This window comes from Podarcis muralis, chromosome 3 (genome assembly GCF_964188315.1).
Source record: "Podarcis muralis chromosome 3, rPodMur119.hap1.1, whole genome shotgun sequence".
Classification (NCBI taxonomy): Eukaryota; Metazoa; Chordata; class Lepidosauria; order Squamata; family Lacertidae; genus Podarcis; species Podarcis muralis.
The window spans coordinates 117,550,155-117,574,968 of record NC_135657.1 but is presented as its reverse complement, the minus strand read 5'-3'; the positions used below and the strand labels follow the sequence as shown (position 1 = coordinate 117,574,968).

General features: G+C 44.3%; 1 protein-coding gene across 2 annotated transcripts in view; it reads right to left on the bottom strand.

Moving 5' to 3' along the window:
* PKHD1 (PKHD1 ciliary IPT domain containing fibrocystin/polyductin) overlaps positions 1 to 24,814 on the bottom strand; it is a 243,049-nt gene that overhangs the window by 158,957 nt on the left and 59,278 nt on the right. The window lies entirely within an intron of this gene.

The window sequence follows — 24,814 nt, the reverse complement described above, 5'->3', positions numbered from 1 at the left end:
TTTCTAAGTGCATATCACCCACACTTAAATATGTTTTTTGAAACAGGAACTGTATCATCGAATTCAAAGAAGTGAGAAATCAGGAGGATTAATATATTCCAAAACACACATTAGTCTAGGGGGTGCAAAGCTGTATCCATTCACATCAGAATTTACTGAAACGGAAATGCATAAATGCTCCTAACAAGAGTAAGGAGCAGTGACTTCTTTGCCCTGGTGGATGCAATACTGGACACATTCCCCACTCCTTCATCACTGCATGAGTCTGCTCTGCCCTACATTCCACTCTCTTCAAATTCCAGTTTAACAGGGAGAATTTCTAAAATTAATTTCAGCATGCAGTTTGCTGCAGCTTTCATTTCACTTGAAGCAAATGTTACTAATGTGTACAGACATTTTGACAAAACATTTGATAAAACAAGGTGTACAGACAATTTGATAAAACATTTGAGTTATTTGAATGTATGGATAAAATTGTATAAAGATTGCTTTGGCGCTCTTGCGACACTCAAGTGAAGTGATAAACACACAACACAAATATGTATATACAATACCATTCTTCTGAGATGTAGCAAATGCCACAGGAGACAGAATCGGGATTCAAGATGACCTTAGCAGATTGGAGAACTGGGCCCAAGCTAACAAAATGAATTTCAATAGGCCAAATGCCTGGTTCTACATGCAGGCTGGAAGAATCAGATGCACAAATATAAGACTGGGGGGGGGGGCACGTGGCTTGCCAGTAATGCATGTGAAAGTGATCTAGGGGTCTTAGAAGACCACAAGCTTAACAGGAGTCAACACTGTGATGCAACTGCAAAAAAGCGAATGCTATTCTAGGCTGCATCTACAGAAGTATTACAGTGGTACCTCGGGTTAGGAATTTAATTTGTTCTGGAGGTCCATTCTTAACCTGAAACTGTTCTTAACCTGAAGCACCACTTTAGCTAATGGGGCCTCCCACTGCTGCCACGCTGCTGCTGCATGATTTCTGTTCTCATCCTGAAGCAAAGTTCTTAACTTGAGGTAATATTTCTGGGTTAGCAGAGTCTGTAACCTTAAGTGTCTGTAACCCGAGGTACCACTGTATTATAATTTTTATTTACATTTGTATACTTCCCATTACCTAAAGATCACAGGGTGGTTCACAACATAAGAATACGGAATTTAGTATAGTGGACTGTCAAAAGTCATAGGCCTGTTCTATTCTGCCTCAGTCAAACCACACCCGGAGTCCTGTGTCCAGTTCTGGGCACCTCTGTTTAAGAAGGATATTGACAAGCTGGAGAGCAACCAAGATAATCAAGGGTCTGGAAACCAAACCTTATGAGGAACGGTTGGGGGAGCTGGTTCAGCCTGGGTAAGAGGAGACTGAGAGTAGATATGATAGCCATCTTCAAATATCTCAAGGGCTGTCACTTTCTGTTCAGCAGAGAGAAAAATGGGCTAAGTAGGGAGAAGCTAAATTAGGAGAAGCCACAACTGAGAAGCATAAAGTGTGCAAATCATCTTCAAAATTCCATTGTGGGTGATTTGGAAAAGTTTGAGAACATCACCTAACAATTGCTAGTTACTAAGTAACATGTAATCCTATTTCTTTCTAGTGTTCAGTAAAATACTGAATAAAGGGGTGCTTTTGTTTATCCTAAATATTACTGAGAGTTGGATTCAACTTACGATTCCTGTTGGTTATTTCCGCCCCTGCCCCCCCCGCCCCCCCCATTCCTGCCCCCACACACCAGAATTGGATTTGGATGGTGGGGTGAACCCCTATAGCAGCACATGGGGAAATTGCCAGCAAATGCAGCAAAACATCAGCACTCATTAGCTCAGTCCCCTCCCAGCCCCCTCAAACCAATCTGCATGTTTATAAAACCTACCAAGTGATAGCAAACTTCCAAGCTAACGTAAATGAAATGAAAGTAGTTGCTTGGTGGGGCTCTGTCCAAGCAGCAATTGTTGCCACATACAACAGAACTGAAAGTCGTCGTCATCACCCAGATTGCGTCTAAGTCAAGAAGCCCTATTCCCTGTTTCCCCAGAGAATTGATATAAATAAGATGGGAGGAGTCACGATACAACTGGTTGATTAAAAACCCTGTAGGGTCAGGCGAAGCTACGTTGAGTCCACTGTCTCTGTGGGACGCCTCTGGGAATGGACACGGAGTGGAGATTTTTGTGCAAGTCTGAGAGTGTGTCCACTACACATTCGCACCTGCACAGCTGAAGCAAGCATGAAGAGGGGGCGAAAAGCAGCTGTGAACCCACAGAACTACACTTGTGGAAGAAGTGTGTAAGAGGGTCCTGCCTATACGAGACGGAGACAGCTGAACGCAACAAGGGCGAGGTACGTATCTGTCTTTATCCTCAGTAACACTGTCCAAAGGCAGCAGGTGCAAGGCAGAAAATTGCTCAGTAGCCAAAGCCTGTCTCTAGGCCATTTGCATTCCCAATATTTGGAGGGCATCTCATTAGTAGATTAACAGGTGTGAAAAATAGGTGCCATTCCTGGAATACTGCTGACTGAACTAATTGTTTCATGTGGCTTCACGATATGACCTGGGGAACACTGGTTAAAAATATCAGCTCAGACATGCCTAAGGAAATGAACACCCAGCCTAGGAGGGACCCTCCATTTAAGAAACTTAAAATAGTAAAGACCCTACTCTCAGTATTGATGCAAGGACTGATGGAGTAGATGTCATAGAGCAGGGGTCGGCAAGGTTTACCTCGCCTGGGCCGGTTCACTCCAGCAGAGATTCCTCCGTGGGCTGGATTGCGTGTGCGCATGAGTGCATGCGCCTGCGATTTCTGGCATCTGCATCTGCGCAGACACGATTTCCGGCACCACAGAAGCGAGTCCCCGCGCCGCGCTGGTTTAGTGCAGCGGGCGGGGACTCACAGAGCGGGCGGCTCAGTTCGGGGGTGGCTCGGGGGGGGGCAGTTAAATGACCGCCGTGGGCCGCTTGTGGCCCATGGGCCTTAGGTTGCTGACCCCTGTCATAGAGCATATGGAATATTACAGATGTTCTGTGCTATTTATTTGTCAGCATAACGTTTCCTGCAAACCCTAATCCTTTACGGCGAAAGAGCATTGCATTGTCTCCATTTTGCAGATGTAAACCTTTCTGAGAGCATACACAGGAAACCATCTTTCACACATCCACACTACTGAAATCAAAAGGCTCTTGAACCTTAGTAGAGTGATATGCAACCTTATTGAATAAAAAGAATAAAGAAACTATTTTAGCTCCTCCAACTAGCTCCACACTTGCTGGACCATCTTTATAGTTTAGGCTAGACAAGTTTTTTGAAGCACTCTATTTTTCCCTGTAATTAGCTGTGGTCCACAGCAGGAGGGACAAAGTTGTTGGGGCAATGGGAAATCTTTAAGTAATATATATATATTACTACTCCCTCGCCCAGCCTTGCAAGCGCAAACAAGTGAAACTATGGAACATTAAAGCCAAATCACAGAGACTGACATAACACAACACAGCCTCCCTGCCGTCCCTGTTGCACTGACAGATTGCCATTTAACTAGCAAGCATGGAGCAAGTGTTCCTGTTCCCAGTCACCAGTGAGGGACAAGGTTAACATTTTAAGTGATGGAATGCAGTGTATATATTTCCCCATGCCAGAGACCCAGGACTCCAGCTCCACCTTTCAGAACACTTAATTTCAGTGATGGAATACACGGTGCGTACTTTCCAGGCTGTGAACTCTTGACAGCTCCTCAGATTAATACACCAGAGAGATTTGCTTTCCCCTAGCCCTCCCCTTACCCACCTGAAGGGAAGCAAAATCACATCTTCAGAGATGTCAAAAGAGGGAGGAGGGGCTGGAATTGGCTTCATTTTTGTTGCCAAGTTGCCTTTTTTTCAAGGAATGTATTCACAGCCATCTGCTCCAATTCTTCCTAGAAGGAGTGGCCACCACCACATTCTTGCAACAATAGAAATTATTATTTCCTTAAGGACACAAAAATATTTACAGAAACAAACAAAAGTTGATTATCTTTAGCTCTTAGGGAAATGTTTTTTGAAAAAGCGATTTCCTAGTGAAGAAGCAATTAGGAAGGCGAACAGAACCATAATTTAAAAAGACGAAGCAATTCCTGCGTCAACCTCCCACACTCTCCAAGTACGTATGCATACCTTTGGGCTTGTTAACAGAAAATATAAGCAACAGATACATTACAGACAAAATATGCTTAAGTCTTTCAGTGCTCTGATCTATAAAGGATGCTCCCCAGGAGTGGCAAGGCTGCTAGCGAATCCTTCCAAAATTATTTGGAGCAGGCAGTTTGTAAAAAGCATTGCCATAGTCATCACTATCTCAAACATTGTTTTAAAGCTGGCTTGGGCATCTTGTCCTGTGCTCAATTTGATGTTCTGCTTGGCCTTGTGCTCAAGAATTTTCTGTTCCGTTCAGTCTGAGGCAGGCAGGAGCAAAGGTGGGGCAAGGCTTAGCCCCTTAGCCTGATGAATCACAATTTGCACAGGTCTGTTTTACTTGCTTCTAGGATGTCATAGAATCATTGCACAACAGAGATCTCACCTCTGCCACACACTTTAGCACATTAACATAAACTGATTGGAGAAAGACACCAACGAATGGTTTGTGAAGGAGTTAAGATTTGCAGGGTGCACTCGCAAGTTATCTCCTTCAGACTGCTTGACACAAGACAATTTTCCAACATGTTGCTATGGTGTTAAACTTGCATGTGGTCATTTGGGCATTATTATTATTATTATTATTATTATTATTATTATTATTATTAAAAGCCTGTTTTTTATTTTAATAAATGTCAGCATAGGAAACGTTCAACATAGGGGCATATTATTCAGAACTGTCATCTATGTACTATTTCCAATTTGACTCTAACAGGAACGACAATAAGATCTGGGGGGTGTGACACTAGATTTATCAGTCAGCAGAAAGAAATCTCATTGCTGATTGAGGTGGGAGGGTGGCAAGCAATTGTAGCTCCATATAACATTATTCCTGCCAACCTAGCAGTTTGAAAGCACTCCCGGGTGCAAGTAGATCAATAGGGACCGCTTACTAGCGGGAAGGTAAACGGCGTTTCCGTGTGCGGCTCTGGCTCGCCAGAGCAGCGATGTCACGCTGGCCACGTGACCTGGAAGTGTCTCCGGACAGCGCTGGCCCCCGGCCTATAGAGTGAGATGGGCGCACAACCCTAGAGTCTGGCAAGACTGGCCCGTACGGGCAGGGGTACCTTTACCTTTACCTTTATAACATTATTCGGGAAATACGGTACTTCTTGGGTATCATTTCTGTGACAACAATAGACCAGTTGGATTAATAGATCATAATGAGTGCTGCATACCTCATTAGCTCCCCTGTTGCTGTGTTTAGCGCCATTGTTGTTGGAGAATTTGCCACCTGGATACACCTCTAATATACCTAGTGCCCTAGAATTCCACATAAAACCAAGGGAATATTTCTCGCAGGGGATGGGGTAGGACTAGTTCAAGCAACTCATGCTTAGGCCCCAATTCTAGGCCTTGCTTGTGTAGACAAATACTCCACTGAAGTTTATGGGACCCTTTTCTTTCAAGGACTGGGGTGGTTATGGCCTCAAAGTCTTCCATTCAATATCAAGCACACCACAGGGTTGTACCTACAACACAGAAAAAAGGAACATTTTCTTCAAATCTGCACTAGTGCAGCCTCCTGGGCTCTAGTGGAAGTTGGTCTAGTGTGTTTGCTACGGGACTGATGAATGACACACTCTCCTACCAGCCATTATTGGATAAATCTATTTACACAGAAAATATTGACCTGGACCAGTGAAGTGGGACTGGAAACAGAAAACTAGCAGGCCCCAAAGGTAGAAATGCATTTCCAGCCAAGAGTGTTAGCAACTCAAGCCCATAAACAACAGCACTATCATTAATTACTCAGACAGGGGCAGCTACAAATGCAGCAGGAAGACTCCAAAGCCAATGTGGAAATAGTTCTGCTGGCTGATGAGCTGGGGAGGGGAGTGGGCAGGTCTAGGTCACCATGAGCCAGTTCCTGGGCTGAAGAGGCTAATTTGCACATGGGCAGAAGCAAAAGGGAAATCTAAATCCTGGATGAGGAAGGGTGGGAAAATTCACTCAGTATGGAAGTAAAGAAAGCAGCTTCGAGACCCAGGAGGTAAGGCTTGTCATCCTAGAGGTAATTAATTTATGAAATAGAACATTGCGGGGGAAGATAAAAACTGTGTTGTGTGAGACTGTAAAGAAAGTGGAAGATCCTTACTTTAACACACTCTTCCCCTTTGCATAGACGGCAAAGCCTGAATTCAGAAACCAAGATAAAAATTCTTCTGTGATGTTACTGGTTGGTACAGTGGTACCTCTGGTTACGTACTTAATTCGTTCTGGAGGTCCATACTTAACCTGAAACTGTTCTTAACCTGAAGCACCACTTTAGCTAATGGGGCCTCCTGTTGCTGCCGCTCCACTGTTGCACAATTTCTGTTCTTATCCTGAAGCAAAGTTCTTAACCCGAGATACTATTTCTGGGTTAGCGGAGTCTGTAAGTGGAAGCGTCTGTAACCTGAAGCATTTGTAACCCAAGGTACCACTATACTAATAACTCAACAGACAAAGGAATTTTCTACCACAAGGTATTTGCTGGCTGAAAGTATAGCCCAGTACATAGTTCAATCTGAGGTGGGTGGATCATGGCAGCTCCTTCCAGCTCATGCACATCTCAGGAAAACATGGCTAACCATGATGTGCAAACTGAGCCATTTCAACAGAGCAGCACCATGCAAGACAGCATTAGACTTTGCACTTTCTCTTTTCTATTTAGATATGAGACTTGGCTGTCAAGGCTTTCTCTTTTGCCCCCCATCAATGCAAAGGAAAAGGAAAAAGGAGTGCCTAATTTGCAAGCACTAAGCATTCCATTTCCAGTGCAATATCCTGTTTCAGTCCTAGCACAGCAGCAACATGTTTCCTTTGGCTTATCTGTATACATTATCACTGCCATAATGCATCATGGCCTGGTTACAGAATCACCCCGTGTAAAATACGCAGTTTTAAAAGCAGGCATAATTGCATAATGCTGTTCAGTCCGGAAGAATAAATGCAGGAAATAAAGTCACCTCCATCTGATAATGTAAGCTGCATAAACTCTGCAGTATTCAGATCAAGCACAGCAGTTGCCCAAAACAAAAAGGAAAATAAAACACTTTGCATGATTTCTGTTGTCAAAAAGGTTTAATTTTAAACAAAGTAAAGCAGAGAAAAAATAAATTTAAGGGTAAAAGCTGTCAGTAAACAGCCTTTTATAAAACAACCAGGACTAGGGTGTCCATGTATCCTACTTTACAGAGTTCTCTGTTTAAAGATGATCTCTATCCAGAGTTGTCCATCATGTAGCGAGAGCAGAGGCCGTAGTCATCACCATAGTGAGATGTACTGAATTTTCATTTAAATCATAGCAATTATTTCTAAATTTCCACCCAGACATATAAATTAGCATATGAAATTTGTATGTGAATCTGTGTGTTCTTTCCCCCCTCTTTTTGCAGTACACAAGGGGCTACTTTAGGCTGTACCTACTCTAACCGAGACTGCCCCACCACTTCAAGAAAAGTGTCCAGAGTGCTATATTTATCTTGTGAGGTTTTACTTGTTTAGAAGGGAACACATGAACTCATTTCGATGTCATTCTTGTTTTGACAGTAGAACCTGAAGGCTCACACCTGATAGCTTCAGGCTCTCATTGTCTTGTGAAAAGAAACGGTAGAATACAACTCCTACGTCCAACACATTTAGAGTTTACTATGGGAGCGGAACTAGGCCTTTTAACTGGGGTTTTCTTGTATTTTGGCTTAAGCATGCCACAGTAAACCAAAGCTGAACCATTTCTCCATTTTCATGTGGCAAAAAAACAAACAAACCTGAGGTCCTTATGAAACAAAGCAGTAACCATTTAGCATATGTACCACAGTTCAGAGCTTATATAAGCCACCTTTAGAAACATATGAAAGTAGTGATGGTACAAGCATTTGTTGGTGCCTGGCTCACAGAGTGCGGAAAACCCAAGACCAAGCTGAGTAGAAACATTGCAGGGGGTTGGATGAGATGACCTAAGCCCCACAACTTCCAAAACACATGCCTTCACAATACCCCCTAAGGCATCCATAGCACCTTCTGTGCCAACACACACTCTGACTCCTGCCTTCCCTGCTCCTGAAATGGAGAATAAATGGTCGGAGCAGAGATGAGAGGCAATGGGGAGTAGTTCTTCCTCTCTTCCAGCAACCTCACACCACCAGCATCAGAAACACTGGACCTAGTAGATTCTAGCAGGGCAAGTCATTTAAGATCTCCAGGCAGTCTTGGCTCCAAAACTGCCCTGATTTCCCTGGTGGATGACCTATGCCAGGATTTAGAGAGGGAGAGTGTGACCTTGCAGTTCATCTTTCAGTGACCCTTCAATACCACCAACTATAGTATAATTTCTGTTGCCTTAAGAGATGGCATTACAGGGCACTATTCTTCAGTACTTCCTCACATTCCTGGAGGATCAGTCCCAGCAGCCAGCTGGATGCTAAAAGGCATTTCCATTTCATGTCTTTGAGCATCTATGTGAAACTGCTGGGAAATGTCATTCAGGGGTTGGGTTGAAATGCAGACAACAAAGAGCTTTACTTCTCATTTCCACCATCTGATCCTAGGAAGGCAGTGGGAGTGTCTGGTGTTCCTGCAGGAGTGGATTGCAGGAGCAAGGGGCAAAATCTAGCTAAGATGGAAGCGCAGTTCCGCAGGGTTGGGGCAAGAGTGAATGCTGCCTAGAGGAAGAGATTTGTGGGTACCTTCCTTGGATACCCAAGTGGTAGGGATCCTTTTCACCAGCCTTCAGCTGTTTCACCTGCTGGACCTTCTCTGGAGAAGATGCTGCTGAAGATGTCTACCTCCAGGGTGATTTACTTCAGTGCTGTGGGGCTGCTTTTGAAAACAGGCTAGAAACTTTAATTGGTGCAAAGTGCCCCTATTTTTCAGCACCACGCAGAAAGTTTTTTTTTGTTTTCCCAAGTCTTTTAACACCTCTTCATGTCTTTTAACATTATTGATTTTACTTAGTCTCTGAAGGATAATGGCAATTTGGCCTTATTTTTTTCGCTTCTGTAGCTGGGCTCAATTTTGCTGGATTGGTTGCCGGGCTTTTAATTTGTGTCTACCTATGTTGGATTTTATTGCTGGATTTTATCTACTACAGGGTTGGTTTGAATGATTGATGGGTTTACTGAGTTCTTCATTATGGTTGTTTTCAATTTTGTGTCTTATTTTATTGTGCATGTTATGTGGAGAATATTTTTGATGCTCAGAAAATGTGTCCATATGAACATGGATCTCTGTTCCACCTGTACTGGCTACCTATTTCTTCCCAGACTCAATTTAAAGGCCTGGTAAAGGTAAAGGTAAAGGGACCCCTGACCATTAGGTCCAGTCGTGGCCAACTCTGGGGTTGCGGCGCTCATCTCGCTTTATTGGCCAAGGGAGCCAGTGTACAGCTTCCGGGTCATGTGACCAGCATGACTAAGCCACTTCTGGTGAACCAGAGCAGCGCACAGAAACGCCGTTTACCTTCCCACCAGAGCAGTACCTATTTATCTACTTGCACTTTGACGTGCTTTCGAACTGCTAGGTTGGCAGGAGCTGGGACCGAGCAACGGGAGCTCACCCCGTCACAGGGATTCGAACCGCTGACCTTCTGATCGGCAAGTCCTAGGCTCTGTGGTTTAACCCACAGTGCCACCCGCATCCCAAAGGCCTGGTACTGACCTTTAAAAGAGATTAGGACTAGGTTACCTCAGAAGCCAAGAAGCCACCTGCTGCCATAGCAATTACTTAGCCTTGAGATCAGAGCCAGAAGACCTGCTTTTTGCTCTGTCAATATGAAGAAAGGGTATAAGAAACATGCCTTCTTTTTGGCAACTCCCTGCTTCTACAATTTTTAATGACTTTTGCTAACTTTTTAATTGCAGGCCCAATCACGGGGAAGCTCTATGACGCATCTGCCCACACCTGGCTTCTGGACAGAGTCTTCCCAATGGACTCCTCTAGCGGGGTACCCTGTGATCACACCATTGGGGGGAGGGGCGTTGCACCACTTCTCTCCACCCCAACATTCAGTTAAGGATTCCACCCAGTGCCTTATCCACCAAAAGGTGTGGCAGTTTGTTATGAGGAAGGCAAAACCTCCAAATGGGGCAAAACTGTTTGCAGGCAAAAAAAATGAGAGGCACAAATACAAGATGGGTGACACCTGGCTTGAGAGCAGTACATGTGAAAAGGATCTAGGAGTCTTGGTTGACCACAAACTTGACATGAGCCAACAGTGTGACGCGGCAGCTAAAAAAGCCAATGCAATTCTGGGCTGCATCAATAGGAGTATAGCATCTAGATCAAGGGAAGTAATAGTGCCACTGTATTCTGCTCTGGTCAGACCTCACCTGGAGTACTGTGTCCAGTTCTGGGCACCACAGTTCAAGAAGGACACTGACAAACTGCAACGTGTCCAGAGGAGGGCAACCAAAATGGTCAAAGGCCTGGAAACGATGCCTTATGAGGAACGGCTAAGGGAGCTGGGCATGTTTAGCCTGGAGAAGGGGAGGTTAAGGGGTGATATGATAGCCATGTTCAAATATATAAAAGGATGTCACATAGAGGAGGGAGAAAGGTTGTTTTCTGCTGCTCCAGAGAAGCGGACACGGAGCAATGGATCCAAACTACAAGAAAGAAGATTCCACCTAAACATTAGGAAGAACTTCCTGACAGTAAGAGCTGTTTGACAGTGGAATTTGCTGCCACCCCGTCGCACAGATTCAAACTGCCGACCTTCTGATCAGCAAGTCCTAGGCTCTGTGGTTTAACCCACAGCGCCACCCACGTCCCTATGTGATCAACCTACTTCCTGATATATAACTGGAAATGGGTTTATCCCATGTCAGGGGAGGAGGGCTGAGATTAAGTTATAAAAATAGGTGCTCTCCATTTACTCAGTTCAGTCTGAGGAACTTGGATTCTACACCCTCTTTGGCTAAAATCACCACTAATGATCTCTGACATTTGAAATTTAACTAATCATGGCTAACAGCTCCAGTACCAAAACCACCCAGAAGTCAACTAGAAATATTTTGCCTAGCAGTAAGAGCAGCTGACAAAATTAAAACAGCAGCAGCAGGTGACTTTGTCAGGGAAACTCATATGGCCCCCTCTCTATTGTCCTTTTAGGTTTCCATTAAGTGATATTGTGGTTGCAATGGTCAGGGAATACCTGGGAGGCCAGAGGCGGGTGGCACCAGGCGAACCTCCCCCTTTATACCTTGAAGACCTAAGGTGCTGGATAATGCAAATAATAATAATAATTTGGAGTTTATGTACATCAATCCATGATGTCTTATCAATTATCTGAAGGTAGCAAATTAAAAAGGAATAATACAGCTATCAGCGCCTTGTACACAGTTCCCCATTTTTGCCCAAGGCTTAGCATATGGCAACCTTTACTGACATGCCTGCCTGAACTTTATGTCCAAACTCCCAGTGATTGTCAGCAGAAAAACAATGGCTAAAGCTTTCCATTTCACAGGGGACAGAGGGAGTTTTATGTTAAATCTGCTTGACACAGCTTTAATTCACTTCAGAGTTGTCGTTATTTTGTTCATTAATTTATATATTAAGGTCTTTCTATGCTGCTCCATAACCAAAGGTCTCTGGGCAGCATACATTTAAAAAATGGTTAAAACACAACAAACTTGGATCCTAACTTTCCTTCTGTTTTCCATCTCCCCTTGCAGAGAAGGGCAAGCAAATTCATCCTGATTCTGAGCATACTGAGCTAAAACGTTTTCAGAGTTACAGGACTGAAAGCACATACAACATTATTCAAAATCTGTCTCTCTCGTACGACTGCTACAACCAGAACCCCTTCATCTGCCCCAAGCCTAACCTGGTGAGACAGAGAGAAAGCGCTGGCAATTTTGCTTATCCTTCCCTTACAAGTCAGAGCTACTTTCATCATTTATTTATTTATTTCCCGACTTCCTTTTTAAAAGCAAGGTCCCTTTTCTCATTTAATCTGACAAAGATTGTCCTCTTAGAATGACCTTTCTCCCCACCCCCTCTCTTTTCCCCTTCCCCTACCCCAGGCTATTGCCCTCATGGCAGTAACTAGATAACACACTCTATCAGAGTTTAAAAAAAAAAAAAATCATTGGAAAGGCACTAGAGCTGATAGTGGCATCAATCCTAACCTGACACGGGCCAGGGTCAACCATTTATCTCTTCGCATTGCCTGTGGTAACAGTGGCGGCCATGTTGGCTCTCTCTTCGCAGCATAACAACCTTGCAGAAGGCACATTTGTTCGTAAAGATAACATCTGCACTTAAACTTGGACTTTCAGTTGTTGCTGTTGCTGTTGCTGCACACTGATCACACAGGACTTACTGTTCTCCTGGGGTGAGGGGTCATTTAATATAATTTTGAAAGACGGCTGTCCAGATATTGAGAAGAATGAGGCGATACGAGGCAGCATAGGTTCAGAGAAGCCTACAAAATATCACTGACAAACATCAGTGTAAGTATGAAGACCAGAGGGCCGGCTGCTTCCAACTTCAGAACTACTGCTGGGTGACGGGGTGTCAGATAATAAACTTTGTAATGACTCGTCTTTTCCCATGCATCACCAAGTAGCCAGAGTGATTTAAATGAGGCGCCATCCATGAAGGACGTCGCTCCTGAAAAGGGAGGCTCAAAAATGGATTTTGAAGTGCTTACAATGGGGGCAGGGGTTACAAAAGGGACATAGAAGTTTGCCACAGTTTAGGAAAGAAGCCCAGGGCATGGGACAATGATTTCCATGTGTAACAGGTCTAGCAATAAACAGTCAAGAGTAAATGTGTGCATAGAAGGAGATGTCAGCAACAACCAGCAGAGCTACTGCCTGGACTGACTGATCTTACGAGACACGGTGAAGCAGTGGTCCTTTCGAGGGGTGGAGTGGGTGTGGGCGGAGCAAAAAAAGAAAATACAAACTTTGTCCATTACCCTTCCCACATTTAATGGATATTTATTGGACTAAATAAGAAGCATAAGCAGGATGAACATCATTCTTTAGGTTCGTTTTAAGATTTTCAGAATTGAAAGTGGCACCAGATGCACCCATATCCCCCCCCCCCCATGTTTTTCTTATTTAGAGAATGTGGTTCTGAGCATGGTTTGCTTTCTTTTTTTGCTTCTGCACTGCTCCCCATTTTTTATTAAAAACTTTCCCCGTCAACAGATAGACTTAAAGCAGCTCACAGTGCAAACACCTTGAACACACATCAACAGGAAAGACGGGTCAAGTTTCATTCAGAGTAATTAGACCCACAGCAGGTAGACAAAAATATCTGAGGGAGGAGGAATCCAGTTTCCCATTGAAAAAGGGTGAACCAATACTCTGGCCACAACCACCGCTGAAGTTCAGTTATTTCCACAGCTACACAGCCACCAGTGAAGTTCAGTCATACCAGTGGTTCTTTAATAAATACTTAATGCCTTTTTCTCTTTTGTGGGGAGAGCAAACTAACCACACAATTCAAACCAAAGATCTGCTGAGATGAGAGCGTTTGGATTCAGTCAATCTTGGGCTTTCCCAATTGAGCCAGAGATACAAAAGCATAAGACCCTCAACCCCAGCTCGGCCAGGTGTTAAGCCTCAAAAAAGGGTGATTCTGGGGGCATGGGAGAAGCAGAAATCGTGTCCTCCTCCCAGAGAGAACGCGTTGCGGTGAGATCAACAAGACTGACTTCAATGCTGTTGTGAGTGGGAGCGATTGGATAGCCACAACAACCCGACTGGTGGTCCTTCGGTTGCTGAGGAAATTCTGGCCAATGGGATCGTTTTATGCGTTAACCGGGGGACCTGCGGTATATACCACTGCACGTTGCATTGAGCTTCCTCTTTTCGCCTCGTGCATCGGATCACCCGCCCACCTTCCCTATATTTAGGGTTCATTATAACCTTGCTATGCCATCATGGGTCATCTGTTTTTTGGGATGGGGCCCAGTAGGAATTTTCCCATTTGGCTGATTGGCTGGTGCCACTTGGGTTTTGCCTATCGTGTAGCAAATTGTCACAACTTTGTAAGGTTTGGCACTTAGGCATTGGTTCAATGTGGAGTGGAGGGAAGGTTGTCATACTTGTCCCTCCAGTGCGCGAAAGGGATTAAAGGAATGCAGGGGCTCGCCTTGCTTTTGTCTGAGCCCCTTCCAGGGGTTAGGGCCACACCAGAGCCCCTGGGAGCATTTGGGGTGAGCTTGAGTCTGAGCCTGGTCCATTGCTCCCCCAGAATGTTTTCCCTTACTGACGTCTGCCGGTTTCCAGTCGTCAGTGCTGCCCTGCTAAGGTCAGATGCAGCTGGTCGGGAACCAATGCCTAAGCAAACCACTCACAATCTGTAATCAATAAAGTTGTGGCCAAAATTATGCCAATAACCTTAAATTAAATTCTGTGCCAATTGTGTCTTTATTTATTGGGGGAGGTCTTGGGAACTTCCTGACAGTAAGAGCTGTTCGACAGTGGAATTTGCTGCCGAGGAGTGTGGTGGAGTCTCCTTCTTTGGAGGTCTTTAAGCAGAGGCTTGACAACCATATGTCAGGAGTGCTCTGATGGTGTTTCCTGCTTGGCAGGGGGTTGGACTCGATGGCCCTTGTGGTCTCTTCCAACTCTATGATTCTATGAACTTAACACGCAACAGAGCAAAGAGAGACTTGCACCCATGGCCAATTTAGCTCACAAAAAGGGTAGCGTAAGACAAATGCCTCCTGAACAGAATATGGAATAGGGATTATGCCCACTTTCAATAGTTAGGGTTGCTCTGTTAGGCAGAAGTACATTCAGTGCAGCACCACGAACTGGAATGGTTAGAGTTATCAGCCTGCGTGTTCAGTAATGGTAATCTCTCAAGAGACTGGATTGTCACAGATCCAATTCACCACCAGCTCGGATTTCCTGCCTTTGGCTTCACATACATGGCATCTGCCCTAAAAGATGTATTCATACCACCTATGGTGCCAGGGGAGTAAGGAAAACCTGTACAAGGGAAACATTGTTAAAACAGCATGCTTGCATGATGATTAGGTCTGGTCTAGTGATCTGGAATAATAATCTGCAGGCTCACTAAGCATAATAGGTTCAAAGACATCCAAGCTTGGTCAAAACCTCCCATAAGCCCAGAGAGAACATCAGCATCTCGTATTGAGATGTTTACCCCATCAGCATGTTTACCCCATCAGTGTCTCGGTGGTTGAGATTTCATTAGATATCAGAGGTACAAGTGGACAGGTTATTCCTCTGGGCTTCCCCAGCCCTGTATTCGGAGTAGCATTTAGCCATGAGCTAATAAGCCACCAGCATCTTCGTTTCTGAAAAGGTTGAACTGCATTATTTACAGAAGCAGACTCCCCAGGTTAATCACAGGCTAAGTTGCACATGCAGTGGATTCCAAAAGGAATGCGAAGAGGTTCTGTCTTGCACAAATGAATTCATTCGTGCATGATCCTCATCACCACATAGCCTAATAGTAGACTTAGATGCTCAAGGCACTGCACATATATTAACTTCACCATGGTAGATGGAGCTGAAAAATAGTGACTGTATGGGAGCTACGTACAGGGCCAGCCCACCCATGAGGCAAGAAGGGCTGACTGCCTCAGGAGGCAGGAGCTGCAGATTTGGCTTCCAAGGAATGCCTTGCCCACTGCTGCTGCCACAGGCCACCTCTACTGTGGCCTCTTGCTGAACTGGAGGTGATGCTAGTCTCCTCCCACCCTGGTTGTTGGTGTTGATCAGGGGTCGGCAAGGTTTACCAGCCATGGGCTGGATCACTCCCACGGAGATCATCCGTGGGCCGGACTGGCGCAGCACGATGCCAGAAATTGTGTCTGCGCATGTCCGCAGTGCTGGAAATCGCTTCTGTGCATGCGCAAATGTCGGAAATTGCGCCTATGCAGAAGCAATTCTCAGCGTCTGGACATGCGCAGACGCGACTTCCGGTATCTGCGCATGCGCGATTCCCTGCACCACTCAGTGAGTCCCCGCGTCACACTGTGCTGGTATAGCGCAGCCCGTGGGGGACTCACCGAGAGGGCGGCTTGGTTCAGGGATGGCTCGTGGGGCGGTAAAACGGTCTTTGTGGGCCACATCCGGCCCACGGGCCGCGCGTTGCCAACCCCTGGTGTAGATCTTTATTTCCCCCTTTGTTCCTGATTGTAGATCTTCACTCACCCCTTCTTCCCTGGCAGGAAGAGAGGGCCGTTTTGTTTTTCACCTCAGGTGCCAAAATGGCTCCAAAACGGAGCAAGTGAGATACGAGAGGGAGGTGTCAGCATGCTCAAGGGAACACTAGGAATTGAAGAAGTAGAAAAACGTGCTCAGTGGCCACAGCCTGTCTGTTGGGGTGGGAAAGGAATATCCTGAAAGGTGGCACAGTTGATGAACACACTGACAGGAGCATGGCAACATTTTGTTGCAGGTCACACTTGTCGGCATATATTTCCAGCACTATAAACAAGCTTGCGGAGAAGGGGCAAAAGCCTTGTTCCTAATGAAATTCTCTTTTTAACCTGCAGTCGTAAAGTTATGCACACGCTAAGACATATTAGATCTGATGGACTACATGGAACTGGCAGAAATGACCGGCAGAATCCGAGACCAGGGAGAAGAGTCGGTGGAAGAAGATTGGAAGAAATTTAAAGACTACCTACAGAAATATTGTAAAATTAATGAATGTTAAAATGATATTGGATGAAAAGTTATGTGGTTTTTAGGTACAACGCTATAAGGAGTATGAAAAAAATATATGGGCTATTAACAGACAAAAATTTAATGTTACATTATTTTAAGATTAAAGATTAGGATAAATAAAGAGGGGAAGGATTTGCTGAACTAACAAATTGAACTGGAATACAAAAAGGGAGGTGTGAGGAGGTCTGGGAAATAAGCAAACGAAAGAATGTGATGGAAAGATGGAATTGTTTTTTTAATCTATTTTTATTTTGTATTTTGTATTTTTCTTTTTTCTTTTTTTCATTTTGTAAAATTCTAATAAATATCTTTAAAAAAAAAAGAGACATATTAGATCAAGGCTTTAATGTACCGGTAATTCTGGCTCCACTCCTCAAAAAGAGCAGTGTATGTCTCTGTAGATAAAACAGCAGAGCTTCTTTAGTCAGCCTGTGTGTGACTGGGACAAACCCTTCACAGATCTCTCAAAGCAGTCAACTGACATCTGGTTCCTCCCCTCCATGTTTCTGGCGTGAAAAAAGCAGCAGAATTCCCAATGACGCAACTCTCTTTTTTTGCATAATTTTGGAGGAATTTTCAGTCAAAAGGTGTAGTGAATATATCCTGGATCATAAAATTGTGGAGTTGGAAGGGACCCTGAGGGTCATCTAGTCCAACCCCAATCTAGTGCAATGCAGGGATCTCAACTAAAGCATCCATGGCAGGTGGCCATCTGACCTCTGCTTAAAAACTGCAGGACTGAATTTCTGTGACGTGCAATAGATAGGGCTGCCTAAGAGCAGAATGCTGTAGTTAGGCTGCTGATGGAAAGAGACCACTATCAGCACATGAGACTGGTATTAACAGACCTCCAGTGACTTCCTGTTTGCTGCTGGGCCAGATTTAAGGATCAAGGTTCAGGTCTGTTAATTTTTTTAAAAAAAAAAATTATTTGGTTTTTCAGATTAAAATTTTACAGTCTTATATCGAACACAGATCATAGAAACAAGGTTCCAATGATTCTCCATCCTCCCCTTTGTGGGCCCAATTATTATTAATCATTTCCTCCTGCATCTTTTATGATGATCCAAATCTTTGACATCTCCGTTATATCCAAAATTCACCGTTAAACTACAAGTGATATTCCAATCCTACTAATGGCTTTAACTGCTTACAATGGTCTTTAAGATAAGTTATAAATTTCCCCCATTCTTTATTAAAATTTTGGTCTTCCTGATTTCTGATTCTTCCGGTCATTTTAGCCATTTCGGCATCGTCCATCAAGTGCTGTTTATTTAATTTATATTCAGCCTTTCCTCCCAAAGGATCCCAGGGCAGCAAACACAACCGCAGCAAAAAATAAAAATAAAACAAAAAATAATAATTAAACATTCTAAAAACTGTCGCATTTAAAACGTATAAAAGCACTTTCTCATCCAGTGGTTTTAGAGCTTCCATAAACAGTGTACTTCAGCCATTAGATGCCTGGGTAAACAGGAATATTTTCCAATTCCTCCTAAAAGTCAATCATGAAAGAGACAGAAGCACCTCACTGGGGGAGGGGTGTATTCCACAAATGGGGAACCACCACTGAATAGGCCCTGTCATGGTTCAACAGCAACCAGGCAGCCCCCAGTGGCAGGACCATCAACAACAAGGCCTGCCTGTACCAGTGTGCAAAACCCTGAACAACTTAGGCCTAGAATAACTTTAGGACTAAAGGTAAAGGAAAAGGGACCCCTGACCATTAGGTCCAGTCCTGACTGACTCTGGAGTTGCGGCGCTCATCTCGCTTCATCGGCCGAGGGAGCCGGCGTACAGCTTCCGGCTCATGTGGCCAGCATGACTAAGCCGCTTCTGGCGAACCAGAGCAGTGCACGGAAATGCCGTTTACCTTCCCGACTGAGTGGTACCTATTTATCTACTTGCACTTTGACATGCTTTCGAACTGCTAGGTTGGCAGGAGCAGGGACCGAGCAACGGGAGGTCACCCCATTGCGGGGATTCGAACCGCCAACCTTCTGATCAGCAAGTCCTAGGCTCTGTGGTTTAACCCACAGCACCACCAGCGTCCCTTAAAACTTAAGGACTACCCCACCACATATGTCTCAAGTCAATCACTGAGATCATCTGGCAAAGCACAATGAGTGGTCCTGTCTATGGAACTCCCTCCTATTAAAGGAAATTTAACATATTAAGGCAGTTTTATTTCAGGGGGGCTTTGCACCATAAATGCTATTCTAATGTTCTATTTTCTGAAATATATTTTTAAAAAACCTACAATTTAAATTTTGTATGCTGCATGCTTAGTTTTTTGGTAAACTGTTTGAGACATGATATGAAAACAGGGCATAAATGTATTGGAATAAATAAATATAAAAGGAGAGAAGCAACTTGGAAGAGAGATTCGCATGTGACACAGGAGCAGACAGAATGGGACAACCCAAGTGCTCGTGTTCCCCATCTCCTTCACATGAAGATGCACAAACACAAAGCTATGTCTGCAAGTGAAGTGTGTGCATCTTAATGCAGACAATGTTATGAAAATCCCAATTTTACTCATGAGGACATATGCCTAAAAATGCAAGTTACTCATTTGTCCCTTCCTGCCCTACGGGAAGGTCGCTTTCTAAACTTGGAGACAGGAAAATATTTTTAGGAACACTTAGGGGGAGAAGGAAAAGAGCTGGCTTTTGGAAACCATCAGATCTGGGAAGGTATGTCCAGAAACCAAAATCAATGTTAAATTGATTCCGATAAGAGTGCGTCACAAGAGTCTGAACGCAGATAACGGGAAAAGACCAAGCAATGAATGCTCAGGAAATGGGTGTCTTTTCCTAAACTTTGCTCTCTCTTTTTGTAATTATCTGATCTGCATACTTTCCTGACCGTATTCCTCCATTTGTTTTACTAAACTAAAGCACTGTACTCTCTTCTTCACTCCACTGGCTCTCGAAGATCATCAATAAAATATTGAATATTTGAGGTCCAGCTAACTAACTTTTCACAACATGCCTCAAGCAGCTTACTAAAAAACTAAACAAGCAGCAAACAAAATTTAAAATGTAGATTTTTAAAAAATCAGAAAATAGAACATTAGAATCACACTTCATAAAATCATAGAACTGTAGAGTTGGAAGGGACCCTAATTGTCCAAACCCATATAATGAAAACCTCCAAGGAAGGAGAGTTCTCCACCCCAGAGTCCCTTCCACTGTCAAACAGCTCTGACCATCAGAAAGTTCTTCCTGATGTTTAGTCGGCCTTCATGTTTCCTCACACGGTGGCAATACAGTCAGCAGCAGCCCACAATCTATGGGGCTTCCACTCTCCTCTTCCACTGCTGCTCTCAACACTGCCAACTCCATTTCACCCAAGTCTCATCCATCTCTTACTATATTTAGCATGAGATGTTCCAAATCCCATCTAAGCCGTCTGACATAAAATTCTCTCTTCGTGCCACAATACCAGACATCCTATCAAAAGTAAAGTGTTTCCAGAAATCCATATCTAAACATTGATTGTCATTGTTCAAATCAAGCTTTTGCCATCATACTGAACTACAATGCATATCATAGAAGTCCAATGAGCTTTCCAATGTGCCACCAATCTGTCAATGAGTTCTAAAACATGCCCGTGTCTATTTCCTTCATCACTTATACCCCCTCACATGGGTATACTTTGCCTGGTCAGAATGGAGCGCAGAGCCAGGAGGACGATGCTAACACAATTAATCGTCCAGCTCAATGTGAGGGCAGGGTCTCAGTGCTAAACCTTTGCGGCAAGCTAGCATCCACTCCAGAAGGACAAACCACCTCCTATTTGTGCTTTAATAATAGGTTTGTGTGCTTATTCTTTAATACGCAATAATGTGCGCTTATTTTTAGTAGCGCACACACACTTTAATATGTACACCAACCATACTCCACAGCCTGCCCTCTAGGTACTTTAACACTGAAGAATACTCAGCATTCCCAGCACTTACATAAATGAATTAAATATTTTGAAGGAGGAGAGATGAAAACGTTCACAGCAATGCATCTCTAAACTTCCCATGCACAAAATAGTTTTCGGGGGGGGGGGGTTATAAGGTGACAAGGCAATAGTTTTACACTTTGACATCCCAGAATCACAAAGTAGAGATCAAATTTTCAACTGAATTAATTATTTTCTTTTAAGCCAACAAGGTTAAGTGTCTATTGATAATACAGAGCTTCATGCTCAATATATGTAGAGGTGCATTAAATCCTTGGGGTCCAGTGTGCAAGGGAAATGGTGATGTCCCATTACTTCCCTGACATTTTGCACCTCTTGCTAATAGCACCATTATTGTAACCCAATGTACAAGATGCCATTAATGCGTTTCTCTGACTGGTACCATTATTTCCAGTGGAAAGGTAAGGCCAGTTTGCATGACATGATTTAAGCCTCTACAAAGAAGCATGCATATAGCACATGGTGTCATAAATCTTAGCAGGGGGCTGTCAACTAAAATGGAAACCTTTTATCTGACCTGCCCCTTCCCCCATACATACTCACATACATGCTACTTGGGTTTCAGTTAGCAAACACAAGTTTCTTTAAGCCACAAATAAGCACAAGGCAGTCACTTAGGTGGCCTAGTCACTAGGCAGCACCATGGACAGAAGAGAGCGTTCTTCTATGAGCAGAAAGGACCTGCCATTCAAGCTAAAGCAGATTTTATGATCAGGAGACTTATGGTGCAAATCAACCAGGTTCTGGGGTATGATTTAGGAATAATCTCTCCAAGAGCCCATCCAGAGATTATGTTTCTGGTGTTAAGGAGTTGACAGTATTACAACAGGGAGCTATGCAGGTTGGTAATATAACTCTGCAAAATACAGATTTCCTAAATTGTCTCCAAATTATTTGACATGCAGATGGCACAAGATAACCCAGAAAAGTACTGGTGGCCTAGAAATAGTGAATAGGGAAAGTTGTATATGCAGTTATTAATCTCTGATAGCTCATTCACACATGCCTTTGATGCTACATTCAACAAGTTGTGAATGCCTGGATAGCTTAGTTCAGGGGTAGGCAAACTAAGGCCCGGGGGCTGGATCTGGCCCAATCGCCTTCTAAATCCGGCCCAGGGATGGTCCGGGAATCAGCGTGTTTTTACATGAGCAGAATGTGTCCTTTTATTTAAAATGCATCTCTGGGTTATTTGTGGGACATAGGAATTCATTCATATTTTTCCCCCAAAATATAGTCTGGCCCACTTCGTGGTCTGAAGGACGGTGGACCAGACCACGGCTGAAAAAGGTTGCTGACCCCTGGCTTAGTTGGTCAGAGTGTGGTGCTGATAATGCCAAGGTTGCAGGTTCGATCCCTGTATGGGACAATTGCATATTCCTGCACTGCAGGGGGTGGACCAGATGATCCTCAGGGTCACCCAACACTACAATTCTGTTATCTATGACCTATGAACCAGCCCATGATGATGGGGAGAATCTGAACATTTTTCCAAACAAGACTCTTTAAGAAACTATCACTACTGGGAAGAGAGATTGCTCAGTTGCTTCTGCTTGTGTGTTTTTTAAAATAGTTACACCCCACCCTTTTCATATTGTTCAAGGCAATTTACAGAAATAGTAGACATGTGACACAATTGTCTGCATTTAATGTAGCACTTAGGGGAACATTCCATTAGTGCAAGGATTTCTTCTTGCATAATGGAACATTCCCCCCTCCTCCCCTCTCAATCTGACCTGGGTTCCCCCACACAACCCCCCAGATCAGATCTGGGAACTTTGCAGGGCATGTCTTGCAGAAGGAGGAGGGATCCTGTTGCGCTAGCACTAATCCTGGCACTAGCACAACTATGTACTTGAATACTTCCTATTAAAACAGCGACATACTGTATAATAGAAAATCAATAAAAGCCAGCAATGAGTTTAAAAGCAGCTGCAGTTTTTTTTGGGGGGGGGCAGCACAAAACATAACAAATGCCAAATAGGGGGAAAGTTGGGAGCATGCAATTACAGTAAAAGGTAAAGGGACCCCTGGCCATTAGGTCCAGTCATGGCCGACTCTGGGGTTGCGGCGCTCATCTCGCTTTATTGGCCGAGGGAGCCAGCGTACAGCTTCCGGGTCATGTGGCCAGCATGACTAAGCCGCTTCTGGCGAACCAGAGCAGCGCACGGAAACACCGTTTACCTTCCTGCCAGAGTGGTACCTATTTATCTGCTTGCACTTTTGACATGCTTTAGAACTGCTAGGCTGGCAGGAGCTGGGACCGAGCTCACCCCGTCACGGGGATTTGAACCACCAACCTTCTGATCGGCAAGTCCTAGGCTCTGTGGTTTAACCCACAGCACCACCCGTGTCCTTTGCAATTACAGTAGGCAACACTAAAAACCAGCTGCAGCAGGCCAAAGGTGTTCCTAAATGAGAAGGTTTTAATGGTGTGATTGAAGGCCACCAAAGACGACTCAAGACTCCTTAAGTGGGGAATTCAAAAGTTTAGGCACAGCAGCAGTGAACGCCAACCTTGTCCCACCCAAATATGGGTTGGGAACTCAGAAGAGGGTCTCCACAGATGATCTTAAAAAAGCAGGCAGGCTTTTGTGGGAGAAGCTATTTCTTATGTCCACCTGCTATTTAAGGTAAATAAATACACACAACATTAGAGCACATTATTAATTTGCACTGAGGACAAGTCAGTTGGAGTAATTTTAAACTAACCAGATGTTAAACCTAGACTGAGGGGCAGGGAGACCTTTACAGCACATTCAAAGTACATTTCCCCCCTAAAATAATTTTGGGCGCTGCCAGTTGTCAGGGCTAAACGTTAGTGCCCAGTATTCCTTGAGGGACAGCATGTGCTTCAAGTGTGCTTTAAAGATTAGCGCGTACACAAGATGCCAACCAGTAATATCACTTTATTACCGTATTTTTCCGTATATAAGACGCCCCCTACTTTTGGGGATCCCAAATTAAGAAAATGGGGGGAGATGGCCCAGAGTTGTTGAGCTTTTTGGGGGCAGGATTGCCAAAGTTGTTGAGGTTTTTTTGGGAGGGGAATGCCCCAGAAATCACTCACCCAACGCTGCCAATTGCGTGCATGGTAGGAGAAAACAAGCGCCTGCCCGCTCACCACCAGTAGCAGCCAATTGCACACACAATTGCCACAGCAGAAGCCAATCCACAGCAGCCTTTGACACAACCACCAATCAGCCACCAAATTGACGCACCAGCAGCCAATCCTAAGCAGCCCTAGCAGCAGCCCACAATCACCCACCCAATTGCCGCTGATAAGCTCCTGCTCACAGCTGCAACCAATCGCCCGCCCCGCATATGCACTGTGTATAAGACGCCCCCTGATTTTTAACCTTATTTTACAGTAAAAAAAAACAAACCTACGTCTTATACACGGAATAGTACAGTATTTCACAGTCTAGGTAAAGGTAAAGGTACCCTGCCCAGACTCTGGGGTTGTGCGCCCATCTCACTCTATAGGCCGGGGGCCAGCGCTGTCCGCAGACACTTCCGGGTCACGTGGCCAGCGTGACAAAGCTGCGTCTGGCGAGCCAGCGCAGCACACGGAAACGCCGTTTACCTTCCCGCTGGTAAGCGGTCCCTATTTATCTACTTGCACCCGAACGTGCTTTTGAACTGCTAAATGAAAAACACGTGCTTTTGATCCCGCCGCGGGGATTCGAATCGCCGACCATGTGATCGGCAAGTCCTAGGCACTGAGGTTTTACCCACAGCGCCACCCCCGTCCCATTTCACAGTCTATGCACTAGCAAAAAGATGTAAGGGAGCAAGCAACTGGAGTTAAGTAAAATGTTATTTATTCATTTATTTGATAGGAGAGATACCTTACCTTACCTTACATTACATTTACACTACATTTGCCTAAAGAACACCACCAAATCTAGTAAGTTCATATGCATAAAGGTAATTTTTTAAATAAAAAAAGCATTCACACTGCCACACACGGAATATAGAGCCTATGGACACACTGTTAAGACCATATTCACGGAA